This window comes from Triticum dicoccoides, chromosome 7A, assembly GCF_002162155.2.
Source record: "Triticum dicoccoides isolate Atlit2015 ecotype Zavitan chromosome 7A, WEW_v2.0, whole genome shotgun sequence".
Taxonomy (NCBI): Eukaryota; Viridiplantae; Streptophyta; class Magnoliopsida; order Poales; family Poaceae; genus Triticum; species Triticum dicoccoides.
In genome coordinates this window covers 194287456-194300926 of record NC_041392.1, presented here as the reverse complement: position 1 = coordinate 194300926, position 13471 = coordinate 194287456, and positions in this window count along the sequence as shown.

Sequence of the window (13471 nt, the reverse complement as noted above, 5' to 3'; positions counted from 1 at the left end):
GTCTGCAGAACCCAAGGGAAAGAAAAGGCTAGGTGGAAAATGGTAAAACCAATGTTGGGCATTGCTGGAAAATCTTTAATCAAGGCGAACTATCAAGGGGTTCCCATTATAACCCAACCGCGTAAGGAACGCAAAATCCGGGAACATAACACCGATATGACGGAAACTAGGGCGGCAAGAGTGGAACAAAACACTAGGCGAGAGGCCGAGCCTTCCACCCTTTACCAAGTATATAGATACATTAAGATAACATGGCAATATAATGATATCCCAACAAGTAAATAAATGTTCCAACAAGGAACGACCTCCAATCTTCACCTGCAACTAGCAACGCTATAAGAGGGGCTGAGCAAAGCGGTAACATAGCCAATCAACGGTTTGCTAGGACAAGGTGGGTTAGAGGTTTGACATGGCAATATGGGAGGCTTGAAAACAAGTGGTAGGCATCGTAGCAATGGCATAGCAAAAGAGCGAGCAAACTAGCATAGCAAAGATAGTAGTGATTTCGAGGGTATGATCATCTTGCCTGCACAGTTGTCAGAGTTGACTGGATCCTCGAAAGCAAACTCAACGGGCTCCTCGTTAGCGAACTCGTCTCCCAGCTCTACCCAAACAAGACAAACAAGCAACAAGGATACAATCAACCACGTGCAAACTCAAACAACGCAATGCAAAGATGGTATGCTATGCGGGATGCGATGCGGGATGCGAAATGCAAGATATGACAGAAATGCATGAACCTGGCCTCAACTTGGAAAACCAAGTCTGCCACTGGAAAGATGAGATGAAATCGCTTGAAAACGATATAAAGAACGCCGGAATCGGTGTTACGGTTTGGAAATGGCAAGCAATTCAAAAATGACACCGGTCTGCGATTTACAGCAAGCAGCCAACTAAATGCAATGAGATGAACATGCTACAACACCCAAACATGACAATAAAATACATGGCAGGGATGCATTCAAGATGCTTAACAAAAATCTAGCACTGAGCTATGGCCAATTCATCCATTAACAGGTTCAAACAAGCATGGCAAAATTGCATATGGAAAACAGATCTCAGACTTAGTGAAATTAACACTTGTCTAGAATTTCAGATCAGGTAGCACTCTTTGGAGCAACAAAACTACATGCTACAGGACCTGATCATGGCAAAGTAAAGCATGGCATGAAGCTACTCAAAGATCTTAACAAATGTCCTTAGTGACCTTGAGCCAAAAGGGATCAGAAAATACAATTGCAAGCATGTGAACATAGCAAAAACATAATCAGTTTTCAGGCTTAGTGAAAAACTGACACATGCTGAAATATAACTCAAGTAGGCATGTTTACGAGCTCGATGCACTCACTACGGTGCAAGTCATGGAAAGACAAGCATACACCCGTCAAGAAGGCACAAAATGCAAGCTAGACATGGCAAGAACAATAGCATAGCATGCACGTATCAACTACAACATCATCGGCAAAATTGCAAACAAGTTGACAATCTGCCCAGATTCACGAAGTAGCAAAAGTAGAGCTCGATTGACTCAAGCTAGGGTGCTCCAAAATTGAAAACAAAGATATGGATGGATGGAGCACTACAATATTAACAAAACATCCTTACTGATCATCCTCAAAAGAGGCACGGATCACTAGGAAACAACATGAACATATGGCATCATGAGATAAACAGCTCCAGGACTTATTGAAATTGCTAAGTCCCTGAAAACAGAATTAGCAAGTGCACCACTTTGCAAGCTTGCACTAGTCACCACACACATCACAAAAATACATGGGTTGCACCTCTGGAAAGATGACAAAACCTTTAACAAAACACATGTAGAGCATCAGGGCATATCATGCACACATTAATCATGGCAAAAATGACAAAAAGCTAAATGGAGTAGCAGATCTAACAATTATCTCAAGTAGCCCTCTTCTAACGGCATTTCGGGCATCAAGATGAACTCAAATGAAAATTATGCAATGGAACGTAATGATGTACCCTTTGAGATGAACATTTTGATATGCTATATGCATGAATAGGAGCTACAGATGCAAAGTTACGGAGCTACGAACATGGCAACTTGGACTAGAAAATCCGGGGACTTAGAAGAAAAACAACCTCCGGATTAGGGTTTCCAGATCTGCACGCTTGCCGAGGCGGCAGCGCGTACACTGTAGACGGCCGGGGTTCGGTTCGCCGGCGGGAGAGAAAGAAGAGGCGAGGACGAGGGCGGCCGGCGGTGGTGGAGCTTGCCGGCGTTGAGGAGGCGGCGGCTCCGGGCGGCGGAAACGGCGCGGCGGTGGCGAGGACCCGCGACGGCTGCGGCGACCGGAGAAGGAGGCAGCGGGCGGCGGCTCATGGGCGATGGCGGCGGTGACGCGAGGCCGGCAGGCGGCGGCTCGGCCCTGGATCCAGGCGGCGGCGGTCGGCGATCCAGGCGCGGGCGACTTGGGCCACGGGGAGGGCCCGGTGCGGGCTTCGCTGTGCCGGCGGCGGGGAAGGCGGCGCAATGACAAGTGGCGGCCTGGGAGTGGTGCGGCGGCTGTGTCCGGCCAGGGCGGACGTGTCCGGCCGGCGCGGATCTGGAATTTAGGGTTTGAGGACGAGGGGGGTCCGGAATTTCGGAGGAGGGGCTAGTTTTATATGTAGAGGGAGCTAGGAGAGTCCAAATGAGGTGCGGTTTTCGGCCACGCGATCGTGATCGAACGCTCTAGATGATGGAGCAGAGTTTGGTGGGTTTTGGGCCAAATTGGAGGGGTGTTGGGCTGCAACACACACGAGGCCTTTTCGGTCCCTCGGTTAACCGTTGGAGTATCAAACGAAGTCCAAATGATACGAAACTTGACAGGCGGTCTACCGGTAGTAAACCAAGGCCGCTTGGCAAGTCTCGGTCCAATCCGGAAATGCTTAATCCCCACACACGAAAAAAAGGTAGAAAAGACTACCGGAGGAGAACGAAGCGCCGGAATGCAAAACGGACAACGGGAAAAATGCTCGAATGCCTGAGATGAACACGTATACAAATGCAATGCACATGATGACATGATATGAGATGCATGACAATGATAACAACATACGGAGACAAAGACCCGAACCCGAGATAATAAATTAACTTAACGCCAGAAACAGCAAGAGTTGGAGTACAAATTGGGAAAGTTACATCCGGGGTATTACAACACTCCACCACTATGAAAGGATCTCGTCCCGAGATCTAGGACTGAAAGAACGCCGGGTACTCAGAACGGAGGTGATCCTCGCATTCCCAGGTAGCTTCACGGTCAGAATGGTGTGACCACTTGACTTTGAGAAATTTGATTGACTTGTTGCGAGTCTTGCGTTCAGTCTCTTCAAGAATAGCAACTGGGTGCTCACGATAAGAGAGATCTTCTTGGAGCTCAATGTCCTCGAAGTTGACGATGCGGTCAGGAGTCCTGAAGCACTTTCGAAGGTGAGAGACATGGAACACGTCATGAACATTTGCAAAGTTTGAAGGAAGCTCGAGTTGATAGGCGAGGTCGCCTCTCTTGCTGACAATCTTGAAAGGTCCCACGTATCTAGGGGCAAGCTTCCCTTTGATACCGAAGCGACGAGTACCTTTCATAGGAGAGACACGGAGGTAAACATGATCTCCAATCTCGAAAGCCAAATCACGGTGCTTACTATCATAGTAGCTCTTCTGGCGGGATTGGGCTGCTTTGAGGTTATCACGAATGACTTTGCACATTTCCTCTGCCTCTGTGATTAAGTCATTACCCAAAAGCTGACGTTCACCGGTTTCAGACCAGTTGAGAGGGGTACCGTACTTCCTGCCATACAGAATTTCAAATGGGGCCTTGCCCAAACTTGCTTGAAAACTGTTGTTGTAGGAGAATTCAGCATAAGGAAGACAATCCTCCCACTTCATGCCGAAGGAGATCACACAAGCCCTGAGCATATCTTCAAGAATCTGGTTGACACGCTCGACTTGACCGCTAGTTTGAGGATGGAAAGCTGTGTTGAAGCGGATGTTGGTGCCCATGGCCTTTTGGAAAGAATCCCAAATCTTGGATGTAAAGATGCTGCCACGGTCTGAAGAGATCACTTGAGGAATACCGTGCAGAGAGACAATACGAGAGGTATAGAGATCCGCCAATTGAGCTGCAGTGATCGACTCTTTGATAGGCAGAAAGTGAGCCACTTTGGTGAGTTTGTCGATGACAACGAATATAGCATCATTGCCACGCTTGGACTTGGGAAACCCAGTCACAAAGTCCATTTCAATGTGGTCAAACTTCCATTCTGGAATGGCAAGAGGTTGGAGGAGACCTGCTGGCCTTTGGTGTTCTGCCTTCACTCTTCTGCAGACATCACATTCATTCACGAATTGAGCGATCTCGCGCTTCATTCGAGTCCACCAATAAGCTTGCTTGAGGTCCTGATACATCTTCGTGCTCCCAGGGTGGATGGAGAGGTGAGAATTGTGAGCCTCGTTCATGATCACTTTACGAAGGTCACCTTTGGGTACAACAATACGATCCTCGAAGAAGAGAGTGTCCTTGTCATCAAGACAGTAGCACTTGTACTTGGACTGGCTCTTGGCAATCCAAATCTTCACCTTTTTCACCATAGCATCAAGAAGCTGGGCTTGGCGAATCTGATCTTCCAAGGTAGGAGAGACTTGAAGGTTGGCGAGGAATCCTTGAGGAACAACTTGCAGGTTAAGTTTGCGTAAAGCTTCACAAAGCTCGGGTTGATAAGGCTTGAGAATAAGACTGTTGCAGTAAGCTTTCCTGCTCAAAGCGTCAGCAATCACATTAGCCTTGCCTAGAGTATACTCAATACTCGGATTATACTCTTGAATCATTTCGACCCATCGAGTTTGTCTGAGGTTGAGATTAGGCTGAGTGAAGATGTACTTGAGACTCTTGTGATCATTGAAAATGTCCACTTTTCTTCCCAATAGAAGATGTCTCCAAGTCAAAAGAGCATGCACAACTGCCGCCAACTCGAGATCATGAGTGGGGTAGTTCTTCTCATCCGGCTTCAACTGGCGAGAGGTATAAGCAACAACTTTCTTCTCTTGCATCAATACTGTGCCAAGACCTTGGAGAGAGGCATGACAAAAGACCTCGTACAGCTTGGATTCATCAGGCGGAGTGAGAACTGGAGCAGTGATCAATTTCTCTTTCAAAGTGTTGAAAGCAATATCACACTCCGGAGACCAAACGTACTTGACGTGCTTTTGGAGAAGATTAGAGAGAGGCTTCGCGATCTTAGAAAAGTTTTCAACAAATCTTCGACAATAGCTTGCGAGACCGAGGAAGCTACGGAGTTGCTTCACGTTCTGAGGAGGTTCCCAATTCACAATTGCAGACACCTTCTCAGGATTCATGGCAATGCCCTTGGCAGAGATGATATGACCAAGATAAAGAACCTCATCGAGCCAAAATTCACACCTGGAGAACTTAGCGTAGAACTTGTGTTCCCTGATCTTATCGAGAACCAAACGCAAGTGCTTGGCATGATCTTCCTTGTTCTTCAAGAAAACCAGAATGTCATCGAGATAGACCAAAACGAAGTCATTGGTGTAGGCGTTGAAGATGAAGTTCATCATGCGAGAGAATGTCGGAGGAGCGTTGACGAGGCCAAAAGACATGACAGTGTATTCATATGAACCAAAGCTTCTCCTGAAAGCCGTCTTGGGAATATCTTGCTCACGGATACGAATCTGATGATAACCCATACGGAGATCAGGCTTGGATAATACTTGGGCACCTTTGAGTTGTTCGAATAGCTCATTGATGTTGGGAAGTGGATATTTGTTCTTGATGGTCTTCTTGTTCACTGGACGGTAATCAACACAAAGTCGGTCCGTTCCATCCTTCTTCTTCACAAAAAGAACACCACAACCCCACGGAGAAGAACTAGGCCAGATAACACCCATTTTCTCTTGAATATCGAGTTGCTTCTTCAGCTCCTTCAACTCTTCAGATCCGAGCTTGTAAGGACGCTTGCACATAGGTTCCGTGCCGGGCTCAAGATCAATAACGAATTCAACTGGCCGGTGCGGAGGCATTCCTGGAAGCTCTTCTGGAAAGACGTCTTGATATTCGCAAACGACTGGAATTTGAGAGATGGCATCCAATTCACCCTTCTCGTTGAGAGAAAACAGACGGATGGTATCATCACGAACGGCAAAGACAATTACATCCTCAGACGAATGAGTCAATTGAATCTGCCTGGCAGCACAATCAAACTGAGCCTTGTGCTTAGAAAGCCAATCCATCCCGAGAATAATATCAATATCCGAGTTACCAAGAACCACCGGAGAAGAGAGAAACTTGTAATCGCCCAACGTGATAGTAACATCTGGGGCAATAGCGCTTGCATTCATGAATTTACCCGGAGAAACAACAGATAACTGTCTAGGAAAATCTTGCAAAGGCAACTCATGCTTAGAAACAAATGGTCTCGAGATGAAACAATGCGATGCACCCGTGTCAAAAAGAACTTTTGCAGGAATATCATTAACAGGAAGGTTACCCATGATCACATCTGACGAGTCCTCTGCCTGAGCTGCATTCATCAAGGTGACCTTGGCGGACTTGGGGTTATGCTTGACCACAGCTGTACTTGCCGATCTGACAGGAGGAGGAGGAGGAGGAAGACGCCTCTGGTTGAAACACTTGTTGGCATAGTGACCCTTCTGTTGGCACTTGTTGCACGTGACCTCTGAAAGCGGACGGTGATACGGAGCACTCGATCTTGGAGCTTGAGATGAATTCTTGTTCTGAAAGCCAGGGTTGGGTGGGTGGGAAGAACCACTGCCACCTTTGCTCTTCTGCTGATACGGCTGACGAAACGGAGGAGGAGGAAGCCAAAACTTCTGCTGCTTGGCCACTTGAGTAGAGGAAGAAGGAGTAGCATCTCTGACTCGCTTCTTGGAAGCATCACACCTCAACTAAGCAGCCTCTTGCTTCAATGCCATGTTGTAGAACTCATCGTATCTCAAGGGCTCAAAGAGAACAAGAGCTAGCTGAATTTCTTCTCTGAGACCACCCCTGAACTGGTATATCATGCTCTTCTCATTAGGTACGTCCTGCTTGGCAAAGCGGGCGAGCTTCTGGAACAACTTGTTGTAGTCATAGACAGATAAAGAGCCTTGCTTCAGGTTGCGGAATTCCTCGCGCTTGCTTTCAACCACGCTTTGAGGAATATGATGAGCTTGGAAATCTCGACGGAAATCATCCCAAGTGATAACACGTCCACCTCTAGAGTCCTTGTACTCCTGGAACCATTCTGCAGCTTGATCTTTGAGTTGGAAGAAAGCGAACTTAACAAAGTCCTGAGGCCTGACGTTACTGCACTCGAAATGCTTGGACAGATCCACAAGCCAATCGTCAGTATCGGTTGCCTCAACACAATTGCTGAAATTCTTTGGCCCGTTAGCAAGGAACTGGTTTAGTGAAGCAAAGTGATTCTGATTGCTGCCTTGATTCACTTGGTTGCCTTGATTGTGCTCTTGAAGAATTTGCATGATCAACTGTGTGTTTGCATTGGTTGCGGGCATCACAGCTTGCCATGCCCCCAGAGGAGGTGGAGGTGGAGGTGGATCAGGATTCGGAGTCGTGCACGTTGGAGGGGCCATCCTGAAGAGGTTGACATCCATTAGCACATTGATAGACAAATATTGAAGCTGAATCCAACGGAATGAAAATTGCAACATATAGTCTTCACATCCGAACAAAATGAACGAATGCATTCCTCTTGAAATGGTCACATATCGATAAAGTGAGAAGCCACGTAGAATTAAGATAGAGAAATAAATCAACAAGGTACGGATCAAGAACGAATAATCGGTAAGAAATCCCAATCTCAAACCAATATCCGTGGAAGAAGAACTAGAGCTACAAGAATTCCCACCTATGAAACTCCCGAACCTTTCCGGTTATGCAATCAGGTGTTGGGGATACAGGGGAAGCATAATATCTCACCCAAATCTAGCAAATCCTACATCCAGCTGTATCCATCCTTCAACACATAACCAAGAAACCTTCGGAAACCATCTACCTCAACCTTCGAAAAGCATCCGTTATACAAGTTATGGCGATACTCCCGAACTCCCGCCCTAGTACTGGGTGGCATCGAGGTTATCTCAACAACGAACTGCATAAAAGAGATTTTCGATGTCGGCGTACTAAACTCAGGTATTCCAGAACTGCACTTATGATGACAACACCTCAGAGCTCAACTCCTCGGGACACTTCCACTAAACCCCTGACAGGAGGCACCAAGACAATGTTCTCATCATAAAACCATCGGAACGATTCCAAGATACCCGCATGATCCTAAATTTTTTTAGTGAAATTTGAGAAGAGAAGAGTCAAAACTCTATGTCAGGATGCCTTACCAGAGCGATGAGGAGACTGGGAAGTAAAAGAATTCCTAATCTCTCTGATATATAATTCCTAAAAGACTCAAAACATTTTTTCTAGACACAACTCGGCCACTAAAAACGATCAAGCAATGGGGCTCCTAAGGTCGGGGAAGGCTCTGATACCAACTTGTAACACCCTCGATGCAACTATATCTCCCACGTGTCGAGGCACGACTTAGAGGCATAATCGCATTGAAGGCATATGTCGCAAGTTAGGCAACCTTCACAACATCCCATGTAATATGAATAATAAAGGGGAGATAACATAGTTGGCTTACACTCGCCACGTCAATCAAGTACATAAATAACATTACATCATCCAAACACTCATGGCCCGACTACGGCGCCAAAATAAAAGAGAACCCAACATGCGACAATGGTCCCGTTCACCCCCAACTGGGCACCACTACTGACCATCGGGAAAGGAAACATAGTAACGTTGAGAGTCCTCGTCGAACTCCCACTTGAGCTCAAGCGCGTCTCCTGGAGCGAAATCATCAGGCCCTGCATCTGGTGTAATAGTAATCTGTGAGCCACAGGGACTCAGCAATCTCGTACCCTCGCGATCAAGACTATATAAGCTTATAGGTAAGGCAAGGTAAAATATGAGTGGAGCTGCATCAAGCGACTAGCAAGTATGGTGGCTAGCTTATACGCAAAAGAGAGCGAGAAGAGGAGGCAAAGCGCGAGCGAGAAACTAGAGAACCACCTGCGCAAACATTACTCCAACACCGTGTCCACTTCCCGGACTCCGCCGAGAAGAGGCCATCATGGTAACACACTCAGTTGATTCATTTTAATTAATTAAGGTTCAAGTTATCTACAACCGGACATTAACAAATTCCCATCTGCCCATAACCGCGGGCGCGGCTTTCGAAAGTTCAAATCCCTACAGGGGAGTCCCAACTTAGCCCATGACAAGCTCTCACGGTCAACAAAGGAATAGACCTCCTCCCAAGACGTTCCGATCAGACTCGGTATCTCGGTAATTCAAGACACTTCGACAGGTTAAAACAAGACCAGCAACACCGCCCGAATGTGCCGACAAATCCCGATAGGATCTGCACATATCTCGTTCTTAGGGCACACTCAGATGAGCCAGACGTCGGGTAGGCCAGCCCAGAGTTGCCCCTGGTAGCCCCGGACATCGCTTGGTTAGACCAACACTCAGAGCAGCACTGGCCCCGGGGGGGGGGGGGGTAAAATAAGATGACCCTTGAGTCTGCAGAACCCAAGGGAAAGAAAAGGCTAGGTGGCAAATGGTAAAACCAATGTTGGGCATTGCTAGAAAATGTTTAATCAAGGCGAACTATCAAGGGGTTCCCATTATAACCCAACCGTGTAAGGAACACAAAATCCGGGAACATAACACCGATGTGACGGAAACTAGGGCGGCAAGAGTGGAACAAAACACTAGGCGAGAGGCCGAGCCTTCCACCCTTTACCAAGTATATAGATACATTAAGATAACATGGCAATATAATGATATCCCAACAAGTAAATAAATGTTCTAACAAGGAACGGCCTCCAATCTTCACCTGCAACTAGCAACGCTATAAGAGGGGCTGAGCAAAGCGGTAACATAGCCAATCAACGGTTTGCTAGGACAAGGTGGGTTAGAGGTTTGACATGGCAATATGGGAGGCTTGAAAACAAGTGGTAGGCATCATAGCAATGGCATAGCAAAAGAGCGAGCAAACTAGCATAGCAAAGATAGTAGTGATTTCGAGGGTATGATCATCTTGCCTGCACAGTTGTCAGAGTTGACTGGATCCTCGAAAGCAAACTCAACGGGCTCCTCGTTAGCGAACTCGTCTCCCAGCTCTACCCAAACAAGACAAACAAGCAACAAGGATACAATCAACCACGTGGAAACTCAAACAACACAATGCAAAGATGGTATGCTATGCGGGATGCGATGCGGGATGCGAAATGCAAGATATGACAGGAAATGCATGAACCTGGCCTCAACTTGGAAAACCAAGTCTGCCACTGGAAAGATGAGATGAAATCGCTTGAAAACGATATAAAGAACGTCGGAATCGGAGTTACGGTTTGGAAATGGCAAGCGATTCAAAAATAACACCGGTCTGCGATTTACAGCAAGCAGCCAACTAAATGCAATGAGATGAACATGCTACAACACCCAAACATGACAACAAAATACATGACAGGGATGCATTCAAGATGCTTAACAAAAATCTAGCACTGAGAGACGGCCAATTCAACCATTAACAGGTTCAAACAAGCATGGCAAAACTGCATATGGAAAACAGATCTCAGACTTTGTGAAATTAACACTTGTCTAGAATTTCAGATCAGGTAGTACTCTTTGGAGCAACAAAACTACATGCTACAGGACCTGATCATGGCAAAGTAAAGCATGGCATGAAGCTACTCAAAGAGCTTAACAAAAGTCCCTTAGTGACCTTGAGCCAAAAGGGATCAGAAAATACAATTGCAAGCATGTGAACATAGCAAAAACATAATCAGTTTTCAGGCTTAGTGAAAAACTGACACATGCTGAAATATAACTCAAGTAGGCATGTTTACGAGCTCGATGCACTCACTACGGTGCAAGTCATGGCAAGACAAGCATACACCCGTCAAGAAGGCACAAAATGCAAGCTAGATATGGCAAGAACAATAGCATAGCATGCACGTATCAACTACAACATCATCGGCAAAATTGCAAACAAGTTGACAATCTGCCCAGATTCACGAAGTAGCAAAAGTAGAGCTCGATTGACTCAAGCTAGGGTGCTCCATAATTGCAAACAAATACATGGATGGATAGATCACTATAATATTAACAAAACATCATTACTGATCATCCTCAAAAGAGGCACGGATCATTAGGAAACAACATGAACATATGGCATCATGAGATAAACAGCTCCAGGACTTGGTGAAATTGCTAAGTCCCTGAAAACAGAATTAGCAAGTGCACCACTTTGCAAGCTTGCACTAGTCACCACACACATCACAAAAATACATGGGTTGCACCTCTGGGAAGATGACAAAACCCTTAACAAAACACATGTAGAGCATCAGGGCATATCATGCACACATTAATCATGGCAAAAATGACAAAAAGCTAAATGGAGTAGCAGATCTGACAATTATCTCAAGTATCCCTCTTCTAACGGCATTTCGGGCATCAATATAAACTCAAATGAAAATGATGCAATGGAACGAAATGATGTACTCTTTGAGATGAACATTTTGATATGCTATATGCATGAATCAGAGCTACGGATGCAAAGTTACGGAGCTACGAACATGGCAACTTGGACTAGAAAATCCAGGGACTTAGACGAAAAACAACCTCCGGATTAGGGTTTCCAGATCTGCACGCTTCCCGAGGCGGCAGCGCGTGCACTGTAGACGGCCGGGGTTTGGTTTGCCGGCGGGAGAGAAAGAAGAGGCGAGGACGAGGGCGGCCGGTGGTGGTGGAGCTTGCCGGCGTCGAGGAGGCGGCGGCTCCGGGCGGCGGAAACGGCGTGGCGGTGGCGGGGACCCGCGGCGGCTGCGACGACCGGAGAAGGAGGCAGCGGGCGGCGGCTCGCGGGCGATGGCGGCGGTGAGGCGAGGCCGGCAGGCAGCGGCACGGCCCTGGATCCAGGCGGCGGCGATCGGCGATCCAGGCGTGGGGGCGCGGGCGACTTGGGCCGCGGGGAGGGCCCGGTGCGGGCTTCGCTGGGCCGGCGGCGGGGAAGGCGGCGCGATGACAAGTGGCGGCCTAGGAGTGGTGTGGCGGCTGTGTCCGGCTGGGGCGGACGTGTCCGGCCGGCTCGGATCTGGAATTTAGGGTTTGAGGACGAGGGGGATCCGGAATTTCGGAGGAGGCGCTAGTTTTATAGGTAGAGGGAGCTAGGAGAGTCCAAATGAGGTGCGGTTTTCGGCCACGCGATCGTGACCGAACGCTCGAGTTGATGGAGCAGAGTTAGGTGGGTTTTGGGCCAAATTGGAGGGGTGTTGGGATGCAACACACACGAGGCCTTTTCGGTCCCTCGGTTAACCGTTGGAGTATCAAACGAAGTCCAAATGATACGAAACTTGACAGGCGGTCTACCGGTAGTAAACCAAGGCCGCTTGGCAAGTCTCGGTCCAATCCGGAAATGTTTAATCCCCACACACGAAAGAAAGGTAGAAAAGACCACCGGAGGAGAACGAAGCGCCGGAATGCAAAACGGACAACGGGAAAAATGCTCGAATGCCTGAGATGAACACGTATGCAAATGCAATGCACATGATGACATGATATGAGATGCATGACAACGATAACAACACACAGAGACAAAGACCCGAACCCGAGATAATAAATTAACTTAACGCCGGAAACGGCAAGAGTTGGAGTACAAATTGGGAAAGTTACATCCGGAGTGTTGCAACTCATAAGGATGACAATCAAAGAACACCTCATGTTTCAAATTTGTTACACAACTGTTACCATACGTGCATGCTACGGGACTTGCAAACTTCAACACAAGTATTTCTCAAATTCACAACTACTCAACTAGCACGACTCTAATATTACCATCTTCATATCTCAAAATAATCATCAACACTACAAAAAAGACACATCTGTGACATTTTGGGCCGAACGAATTTTTTTTCTATCATACATATGACACTTCTATGACGATAATTGTGACAAAACCCGGTATCATCATAGATGTGGTGGGCTCCTACTTCTATGACAAAAAATCATGACAGAAAATGGGATTTTCGTCCTGGGCGGGCCGGAGACGCAGCTGCATGACATTCTTTGGGCCGTCCATGACGGAAAAAACCATGGTAGAAGCGAGGGGGAGGAAAATTTCAAGGAGTTCCCGGTTACGGTGGGAGGTCGGGGGCCGAGTGATGCGCGTTTCTCTTGTACACGTACGCGCGTGTGTGCGAGGCGTTGGCTCTAACTGAACCCGAGCGAGGCGTTGGACTCTAATTGAACTCGAGTGATTGCACTGCAGGCTACGCGTTACTAAACCCGAGCGATCGATCGATGGCTGTTAACTGAACCCGATCGAGCGATTCCTTCGCTACTGCTACTAACTGAAGCCGATC